The sequence below is a fragment of the Daphnia carinata genome, chromosome 1 (genome assembly GCF_022539665.2).
Source record: "Daphnia carinata strain CSIRO-1 chromosome 1, CSIRO_AGI_Dcar_HiC_V3, whole genome shotgun sequence".
Classification (NCBI taxonomy): domain Eukaryota; kingdom Metazoa; phylum Arthropoda; class Branchiopoda; order Diplostraca; family Daphniidae; genus Daphnia; species Daphnia carinata.
Window position 1 is genome coordinate 11,930,199 of NC_081331.1, and position 10,394 is coordinate 11,940,592.

At 37.9% G+C, this 10,394-nt stretch overlaps 3 long non-coding RNA genes across 7 annotated transcripts; 1 reads left to right on the forward strand and 2 right to left on the reverse strand.

The window, feature by feature from the left end:
* Positions 1 to 94: 94 nt before the first annotated feature.
* On the reverse strand, positions 95 to 2,086 carry LOC130691538 (uncharacterized). Of its 3 annotated transcripts, none has more exons than XR_009421679.1 (4): positions 2,037 to 2,086; positions 438 to 1,966; positions 276 to 340; positions 95 to 199 (listed from the first exon to the last, which is right to left on the reverse strand). It is a non-coding gene; the product is annotated as an uncharacterized LOC130691538 (long non-coding RNA). The 3 variants fall into 3 exon arrangements; XR_009421680.1 differs by having other exon boundaries at positions 438 to 1,959; positions 2,037 to 2,061; XR_009421678.1 differs by having other exon boundaries at positions 438 to 2,082.
* A 67-nt stretch (positions 2,087 to 2,153) lies between these two features.
* LOC130691540 (uncharacterized) lies at positions 2,154 to 3,527 on the reverse strand. 3 transcript variants are annotated; one of them, XR_009001268.2, is made up of 5 exons: positions 3,084 to 3,527; positions 2,809 to 2,942; positions 2,515 to 2,669; positions 2,306 to 2,411; positions 2,154 to 2,224 (listed from the first exon to the last, which is right to left on the reverse strand). It is a non-coding gene; the product is annotated as an uncharacterized LOC130691540 (long non-coding RNA). The 3 variants fall into 3 exon arrangements; XR_009001269.2 differs by having other exon boundaries at positions 2,284 to 2,411; XR_009421686.1 differs by having other exon boundaries at positions 2,515 to 2,728.
* Positions 3,528 to 6,734: 3,207 nt separating this feature from the next.
* LOC130691432 (uncharacterized) lies at positions 6,735 to 8,389 on the forward strand. Its single transcript, XR_009001226.2, has 6 exons — positions 6,735 to 6,824; positions 6,878 to 6,949; positions 7,008 to 7,147; positions 7,218 to 7,401; positions 7,464 to 7,808; positions 7,911 to 8,389. It is a non-coding gene; the product is annotated as an uncharacterized LOC130691432 (long non-coding RNA).
* The last annotated feature ends 2,005 nt before the right edge of the window (positions 8,390 to 10,394 follow it).

Genomic DNA, 10,394 nt, shown 5'->3' on the forward strand with positions numbered 1-10,394 from the left:
CGATTGAACGTAAAAAGTATAAAACACGCTCAAAATAGCCCAGAGAAAACTGAATCGGATAGCGCGGAATAACACGCAGGAGAATACCGAGTAGTCTAACAAGAATAACGTTTATTACCTTTCAGCAGATTGTAAAACGGTGACAGTCAGTAGGATGTTTCGTATCCAATTGGAGACGCCTACGTAGATCCTTGGGAAACTAAAAATTTTGGGCAAATCAAACAGTCCTCAAAACCCACTTCCTGGTGACGCAAGTTCACATATTATTTACATACTTTAACGGCTGTTGATGCTAGCTGCAATTTGTCCGGCGCAATGTAAATCCATCAATATTAGTAACCTAGAAAGAGAAAGTTTCTATTAGAAGAAAATAAGGATGATTCTTAATGTTCCGAGAATAATTAAACTTCGATAGGTCTTATTTACTAATTACTCACCCGATTTAGTATGTGTCACGCACCCTTGTTTTGCGTAACAGCCAGACAGAGAAAACATTTTAAACCTTGGCTAAGGAGATCCGCCGGGCTCATCCAGGTTACGTGCTAGTGCTTTTCCATAAAACCTTCATTGTTAACTTGTTTGGAATTGATGTGACTCCTTGTTGTAATCATAGTAGGAGAGCAATCCCTTGATTTAATGTAATCTGGAAGGGAAAAATATTATAACGATTCAAGAAAAACATGGCTATTAAGATTACCACTAACTAAAATCTTAATCCTTTGAAGATAAGTTTTGTGCATTTCAAGAATTATTGAACATCAGAATTTTCTATTAATTCACCATCAGGACAGATTAATATGTACCACTGCTATTGAAAAATGTAGACTGTACGTGATGTGTGCGATAAAAAAAGCCAGAAAAATATCTGTTAATTCAAGTTCATCTAATTTTCATCCATTCTACCATACCATTTCATTCCAACTACAGGGGAAACGGCCTCACGTGCAGAGACTTATCAAGGCGTATTCGGTTTTCTCAAGTATAAAGCACGCTTTGAAATAGATGGAATGTTTGTCTGTTGGAAAGCAAACGAAATCATCCAGAGCCATTTCGGTCAGTATGGGGACGAGTTGAGTGCAATCCGGCCGAAAACCTTCGACGAATCAACAGAAAGCATTGAAAACTTCCTCGATCGACAACTGAATTCGACATCTTGTTAACTATATGTTTTGCCCTGATGAGGAATGAATCACACACTTCTGGGATTTAAACTACGATAGGCCTACTCCAATATACAGACATAATGCAATTTTAAAACATCCGCCGCGTATATTCGAGAAAGCCTATTAAGCATAAAATCAAAAGGTGTGTATATAGTTTACATGATGTGAAATAAGAAAAAAAAATCACCCGAATTGTAAATTTATTAAATAAATCCCGTGCTTAAGGCTTCGCCTTTAGACCTTAGCCGGATTTAACTTCACCCCGTTCCCACACTGACCAAAACGGCTCTTAGTGATTCCGTTTCGTTCTGCCTGCATTTTCACTTTCAAAGAAATACATTAAACAAAGATAAATTTATACGTAATAAATAAATATCCGCAAGGAGGCCGTTCCCTTTGTAATTGGAATTAACTTTGAATTTGTGGAATAGAATGGTATAGTAAATTGGAGGACGATTGAGGGATTACTTATGACAAACTACGCAAGATATCTAGATGTTAGAATGATTTGGATCTAAATGGATGTCCTACCTCGTTCACATCACTTGAACATTTCAATTATATATGAATACGGGAAGAGCTTCTCAGCACTCAACTTCAGATTGAGAAGCGTAAAATTTTAAATAAATACTATTACTTGTATGGCTTCCAACTATTTTGAAGTTGAAGCTTTGCTGCTGTGCCAATTCCGGATGTTTAACTCTGTGTTTCTAATAACAAACCCTTATGATAATGGTAGATACACGGTTGCATGTTGCTGCGTAGTCGGTTGTTTTAAAGACGAATGCTTCCTTTTCTTTGCTCTCGTTTCACAGATAAGAAAGACTTCAGATTAATATAGCACATAAAAGAATTATACGACTCAAACCTTACCTAGGCCATGGTTATTTCAGACATCAGCAGCGTTGGCAATACAAGACGCACTGAAAACGTGATACAATTTTGAAAATGTTTTAGTAATGATTAAAATGGAATCTCAAAACGACATGCCTTGCTTATAGAAGAATAAGGTTTTCACAGCTAAACGCAAAGTCCTCGAAGTACATAGCGTAAAGTGAAAGCTGTAACAAAAATAAATTAAGAAAACAATTAATGAATAAATATTTGTATAATAACGTACCATGTAGTATCTAGATTCCAACCTTTTTGTTGTTTTAGCCATGGCAACATGGATATCGACGGATAAACGTCAAACATGCGAAAAGCAGTACGGTAGTCCAAAAACTCTTATCGGTTTTCTATGTAAATCTAACATAACCATGCCCAAAAAGAAAAGAAATATGTATATATGATGAATTAAACATGTGGTCTAAAGAAGAATAGCAAAAGTCAGTTAATCATATAGCTTTACCATGAATGAGAACCTGCAACTGGTTACTGATGTAGTTTTTTCTTCAAACAGAAGCTTTCTTGTTGTCCACATACTGTTGTGTATATTTGTTGTTCCATATCGCCGTTGATTCCAAAAACAGAACTATGAACAAATCGAGCTCGCTGAAGACGTTTCTGAGCGTATAGAACAAAGTTATGAGCATGCAAAAACTTCCATTGCATACCTAAGAGAGCTTAAAAGAACTTCAACTTCTATTTCTTCACCTGACTAACTCTTTCTTTTAAGATGACTATTACTAACTATGGAACTAACCTGGAAAAAGTAGTACTATGGGGTTCTTAGAGGCGACAGCAAGACTCCATGTTTGAAGAGTAGCAGCCTGGATGAACACAGAAGCGCCAGGGGATAGGTAGATTTTCTTCGGCCGCCAAGTGGCGCTAATTTTCCTTAGGAGTAGGTGAAAGAATATGAAAGAAGTTTTAAATTTATATAAATTTGTCAATTTTAAATAGCACACCACTTGTCAATTAAACCACCACTACTGTACGTAATGGTGTTAGATACAAAAAGGAACAACAAAAACTTACAGGTATCGAATTGGGTCACATATCCCGATCATAAGCGTCTGCATCCACGAGCCGTCTTTCAGGCCGTGGGGAGGCTAACGAACAGCCTACGTTCAATGTTCCCCTCTTCTCCACCCTTCAGTTTGTGGGTCGATCCTTAACGTGTAGTGAACAGTACTACAGATCGATTTTTAGCCTGGCAAGGCTTTTTTTTGCCATTTTTAGCCTGGCAAGGCTTTTTTGGTGTACCATTTAGCCCCGTTATAGTAGGCATGGCTCTTCTTTTCTCTCTTCTTTTATTCTTTCTTCTTTTATTCTTTCTTCTTCTTTTCTTTCTTGAATGAGTAGAATCTTGCGTATCTTGAATGATGAATTGGAGGGAAAGGGAGGGAGGGAAATTGGCGGTGGCGGGACTTGAACCCGGGGCCCTCAGAATGCGAAGCGAAGGTGGTAACCACTGTGCCAGGACCGCACATCCCAAACAAATTTTGCTTTGGGTGTCACCCATTGAAATAGGTAGCTTATGAAGCAATGGAATGGTGTAGTATGGCGCTATGGCTTAGTATACGGCTACCATGCTGATTTCACGGGTTCGATTCTATGTTTTTATAATTATATTAATATTTTTTTTTTACGTTTAGCAACGCACTAGTAACTTTTGCCCGTGCAAGACCTGGGGATAGCGCATTTTAACGCTTCTTTTTCTTAATTTTAGTCGGTCAATCGTTAATTTGAGCCTAATTTATTCGTTATTTTGCCGTCTAATTTTAATTCTTTTTTCATATTAAAACACTCCCTATTTTTGCCCGCAAACCCTCTCACTTTATTTATTTACTAGTAACGTTGAGCCCGTCCACGGCCGGGGGATAGTTGGCGCTAGCGTATTTTTACGCTATTTTTAAGAAAATTGACCCATGCCTATTTTTTGCCGGTCTACTCTTAATTCTATTCATCAATCAAGAGTTCCCCTTTCATCCCCGCCGACCCACTCATTGTTTCTGCCGGCCATCCCCTCACTTTCTCTGCCCAACCACACTTTACCCGTCGACCCCCTCTCTGCCCGTCAACCCACACTCTGCCCGTCAACTCCCATTCTGCCCCCAAAAATGCCTACTGGGGGAACATCTACCTTTTTTTTGCATTTGCCCACCCTTTCGTCACAGTCTCGGCCCGTCAACACCCCCGCTATAGTTGTCCGTCCATCCATTTTTTGCTTCTGCCCGCTAAGAAGCCCGCTGTTATTGCCCGTAGACCCTCTCTCTGCCCGTCAGCCCCCGTTCTGCCCGTCGGCCCCCTCGCTGCCCGTCGACCCACTCATCTGCCCGTCGGCCCACGCGCTGCCTGTCGACCCACGCGCTTCCCGTGACGTGACTCGTGATGTGACAGACACAGGCTCCTCCTCTTCAAAGACATCATGTGTCGCCATCTAGGTAAAATCCAGTTCAGTCAGATTCAAACAAAAAACAAGCTTAACTTTGTCTTTACTTATTTTCTCAGAAATCTGGATTGCTATAAAAACCCATGATTTTGAATCGAAATTCAACGATGATGTCGGAAAACCAGTGCGTTTTTAGTTGCGTTTTTTCGGAACGAATATCGTTTGGCCTTTCGAAAATCGATTAAAGGATCCGATAAGCAAGAACCCATTTGGCGTAGTCAATGGGGGGGGGGGGGGTGTAAAACGGATTGCCATAGTTTGCATCAAACTTACCCATTCGGCAACCCAAGTGTGCATATGTTTTTCTTTGATAATTATTTTATTTTGCTACTATGCTTGGTAAACTGCAATTATGCCCAATATTTTTACCTTTGCATTTTAGGTCTTCTCTTCTATGTCACTAAGTACTATAGGGAAGGGAATAACTGAAGTTGATTGAGATCTATTCTGATTCTCCTGATATCCATCTCAACAGGTTTTTATTTGCTTTTCAACATCCATTTCATAGTGGGACGTGTGGCTTTGATTAATATTGCCATAAAGTCTGCCGAAAATGGGTGTGTTAGGCCGATCTCTATTGCATTCTTTTTTTTTTTTTTTTTTTTTTTTTTTTGTTTTGTTTTATTTTGTTCCTTATTTTTCAAAGCTTTCTTCGGCGACTAGCGAACCTCTGAAATCGAAGAATTTCCCCCCTCTCCCTGTACATCTCTTTCGATTCGATAAAGTCGTATGTCTTTATTCCTTTCTTCTTTGTTGTGAATTGCAAAACACCAGCTGATCTATCTTAACTTGCAGGATTGGTTCATAACAAATATACACAGAAGGAAGCAAAAACTATTTTGTGAACGATGTCGTAAAAACAAAAGAGGGAAAGAAGAAAAATGGCAAAAAGATTATAATAGGCAACCGTATCTTCATCTCTATGGGAATATTGTTTAGACAGTATTTTTGAACTGCGAACGTGGCGCTAGAGACTTAACTTGCTCGATGTTACTATAAGAATCTTGTAAGTGCATAGGATCAAATTTATTTTCCCACGACGGCTCTTTTTTTCCAATTTTTTTTTTTTTTTTTTTTTCATTGATTCGGTTTTTTTATTTAATGATTAAAAAGATAAAGTTCATTTTGACTCGTCCCCCCTTTCCTGCCAACTTTATGTCTGTGCTCTTGATTTCCCCCGTCTTTGTCCAAAATATCACCCGTTTTGTTTTGTTGTACCGCAGAACTCTTTAATTATTAAGGAAACTCCTTTAGGTTTTCTCACCATTCTTGCAATACACTTGAAATATATTGTTTGAGCTTCTGACTAGATTTAAGCTAGTTAGCCGCAGAGCTCTTCCAAATAGACGGGTAGCAAATTACGATGTTGCAAAGAAGGAACCCGAAGGTTAATTGGTGAATTTTTTTCTCAACATGTCGGGCTTGCAAATCGGTGACTTACGATGTTCGAAGGCTTGCCGATAATTATAACTGTTTCTTAATTTAAAATGAGTGCAGCGCCCAGCGAGAAACAGCGACGAACATTTGACATGCAAGATGCAAGCTTTACAGTCAACTTTCAGCTTCGCAGTCCAGCAAGATCTGCAGACAACAATAGAAATCAATTGGTGTCTTGTGTGTTTCCTGTTCTTTTTAACATTTTCGTTGAGAAAGTGCAAAGGCCTTCTCACATTTGTCAAAATCGGTAAAACCGCCATTTATTTTGAAAACGATTCGTTTCACGAGAAAACCGATCACGGATTCTAAATCAGCGTTCAAATTTGATCATTTAGTGTGAGTTTTGTCCAATTTCAACAGCTTTCGTTTTTGGACGATTTTGACAAAAGTAGGAAGGCTATAGCCTTCTCACTTTTTCATTTTTGGCCAAAATTTAAATTTCACTTAAAATACATGATTCCGATTCAGAATTGAATGCTGATCACGGAAATCAAGTTCATTTACCAATTGGCCTTATGGTTAAACGTAAAAAACGATAAAATCAGGAAAGTCGGGCTTATTTATTAGTCGGGCTTACTCATTAGTCGGGCTTAAATTTTTTTCTACAAAACCTGATAACTCGTCGGAAATGTTTGAATATCACAGGATATTATGGCAATCCGTTTTACACAAAAAAAAAAAAAATATTTCGCCAAAAAAAAAAAAAAATCACAATTTTTTCTTTTTTTCCGACACGTAGCCATCTACCGCTTAGACTCGTTATTACTGGCATAGGCAATTTCAGTCCATTGGATGCCATTCGCAGTTAGTTCAGTAACGTGGATGGAGAATAACGCGTGGCTGGAGGAACAATTGAAAAATGGATAAGATAATACAACAAAAGGATGGTAAGTATAAACATTATTATATTGGTTTTCAATTATTAATTATTGTTTATTAGATCAAATTATGAAGCTGTAGGCCCAATTATTGGAACAACCCAAAATATTAGATAACAGCAAAGCTAAGGATGGTAAGGCCTAATATGTAATGATTCTATTTATTTGCTTTTATTCATTTGTGTTTTGTAGCTCAAATTTTGAGTCTACAAGCTCAGCTAGGAGAAAAGAACAAATTGGAACGGAACAGTTTCCAAACAGTGAAGGAGGTTTTTCAAAACTCTTCCCTAACTGAACGTGAGGATGAGTTGGCATTAGGCGAACACAGTCAGGTACCTAAACGTTTCAAATAAGAATTCAAAATAAGTATAGAATTTTAACAAACAATTATTTATTGTTTAGTTATTCAGTCTACCACCTGACAGTGTGTTAAAGTTAAATTCTGTTAGTGCTGCAGTAAAAGAATTGTTAGTAATAAGTCCATGCAGCGAAGGAAGTGAACAATTGTGGGACCGTATTTGGGCTGAAAATGGGTGTGGTACGGAAACCCAGAAATAGCATGAGTTCAACATAAAACATGAATTAGGTACTTTTCGGTTTTTTGTCTATTGAAAAAGTATTTTTAATGCTATTATTTTGCATTCACAGAATATTAGTGGGGGATCAAGTCAAGTCTGAAAGTGTTACAGGATGGAAGAGTGAGCCTACAGTTGAAAAACACTGAAAGTGCATTACCATTAAGGTATGAGGTAAAGTAATAGAGTATGCAAATTGTCTAATGAGAAGTACCATCTTGTGTGAATGAATCCTGTGTAACAGCAATCCTTTATAGTTCTGTCACAGCTAGAAGCCTCAAATAATTCTGCCTCTCTTGCTAAAGAACAACTTGTCCTTTACATTCAGAGTGTTGGTGAAGCTAGGTACTTAAATGGCCCTAAAGATGTTTCATTTCGTTGGCATTGCAGCGATGAACATCATACATGGACTTTTTAGGTATGAAAGGAATTTTCTTGAAAATATTTTGAATTTATGACAAAGCATTTCTCCTCCTTTTTGCCAACCATGTCTAATCTACAAAAAAAAATTATCCAATAGGAAAGGATTTTCAGCATACTGGGAACACAACTATCAACAATGCAACATTCTACGGGTGTTATTTTATCATTCAAGAGCCTTGTACAATGATTTTCATCTACAATTTGTATGGCCTTTCCCAAGCTTCTGTCAGAAGTTGAATCTATGAGTCATGTAAGTCACATGAGCAACAATTGAGATGCTTAATGGTGTTGTTTTTCTTTTCTCAGTGTAGGTTAATAGTAACATTGGATCTGAAAAAATTCGTGGTTGGGGCATGACACTGAATAAATTGTAATGATTGGATGGATGACATGATATTTCTATACTTCATTCGGATTCCCGAAACGGTATTTTATATTTAAAAAATTGAAGTGCATATCTGGGCTCCCTTCCTTTCCGTAGCCCCGTTTCCCCTTGACTCGTAATAAGCCCGTAGGGGGTCATGCCCCTACTGTACGGTATATATAAAAACAACATATACCGAGGTTTGGAGGGCTCTGGCCGGAAAGGGGACGTGGGGTGCCGCTTAGTCCGATGATGTGTTCACGGAGGGCGATGTGGCTACCCACAAATCCGAACTAAAGGTTAATCGCTCCTGTAAAAATGTTCCAAATCTTCAGCTCTTCTTCCGGCTTCTCTTAGCCAATCACCGGGTAATCTCCCCGGTGGGTCAACAAAGCAGTGTCTCCCCCTGCCTGGGTTGACGGCAACTTTTGAAAGGGATATTGTGCCCTTTTAAAGTTGCAAAAATAATTGTATGTGCAGAGAATTGTCAATAAAATTTTTTTTATAAAATATTTTTTGGAAAATTTGTTTCTTTCATTGTCTGTTCACACATTACATTTATCAACTTTTTTTTATTTGCTTTGCTTTATTTGTTTTTGTAACTTTCTATGGTAAGCATTGCTTCCATTGGTTTATCGTTTATCTGTAAGCATTCTATTATTATCCAGGGATCGAACCCTGGATGTTCGGCATACCGCGCCGATGCTCTACCAATGAGCCATAAATCATATGATGACAAATTGGCTTTTTTCTAGTCACTTGTAGACTTGCATTTACACTTAGAATAAAACTGAAATGCAATTCTGCAAAGTACTCTTCAACATTTACTCTACTTCACTTTTACACATCTACTGAGGTTTGAACCCTGGGTAACAGGTATCGCAGTTAAAGTCTCTACCACAGAGCTAATACCCATATGAAAGCAATAGAAAGATAAACATATAATTGTGAAAGACTGCATAAACATCCTAGACGATAACATATGAGATGCGATAATAAAATGTTTAGATATATCTCGTGGCTCAATGTTAGAGCATCGGCGTTGCACGCTGAATGTCTGGGGATCGGTTCCCATACGAGTAAAACAAAATACAAAATTACTTCAAAAAATATCCAGATATTACACGTTGTTCCTTGAATCTAAGTTGAAGAATTCAAAGAGTGTAATAAATAATAATTGAATGCTTACAGATAAACGATAAACCAATGGAAGCAATGCTTACCATAAAAAGTTACAAAAACAAATAAAGCAAAGCAAAAAAAAAAAGTTGATAAATGTAATGTGTGAACACAGACAATGAAAGAAACAAATTTTCCAAAAAATATTTTATAAAAAAAATTTTATTGACAATTCTCTGCACATACAATTATTTTTGCAACTTTAAAAGGGCACAATATCCCTTTCAAAAGTTGCCGTCAACCCAGGCAGGGGGAGACACTGCCTTGTTGACCCACCGGGGAGATTACCCGGTGATTGGCTAAGAGAAGCCGGAAGAAGAGCTGAAGATTTGGAACATTTTTACAGGAGCGATTAACCTTTAGTTCGGATTTGTGGGTAGCCACGTCGCCCTCCGTGAACACATCATCGGACTAAGCGGCACCCCACGTCCCCTTTCCGGCCAGAGCCCTCCAAACCTCGGTATATGTTGTTTTTATATATACCGTACAGTAGGGGCATGACCCCCTACGGGCTTATTACGAGTCAAGGGGAAACGGGGCTACGGAAAGGAAGGGAGCCCAGATATGCACTTCAATTTTTTAAATATAAAATACCGTTTCGGGAATCCGAATGAAGTATAGAAATATCATGTCATCCATCCAATCATTACAATTTATTCAGTGTCATGCCCCAACCACGAATTTTTTCAGATCCAATGTTACTATTAACCTACACTGAGAAAAGAAAAACAACACCATTAAGCATCTCAATTGTTGCTCATGTGACTTACATGACTCATAGATTCAACTTCTGACAGAAGCTTGGGAAAGGCCATACAAATTGTAGATGAAAATCATTGTACAAGGCTCTTGAATGATAAAATATCACCCGTAGAATGTTGCATTGTTGATAGTTGTGTTCCCAGTATGCTGAAAATCCTTTCCTATTGGATAATTTTTTTTTGTAGATTAGACATGGTTGGCAAAAAGGAGGAGAAATGCTTTGTCATAAATTCAAAATATTTTCAAGAAAATTCCTTTCATACCTAAAAAGTCCAT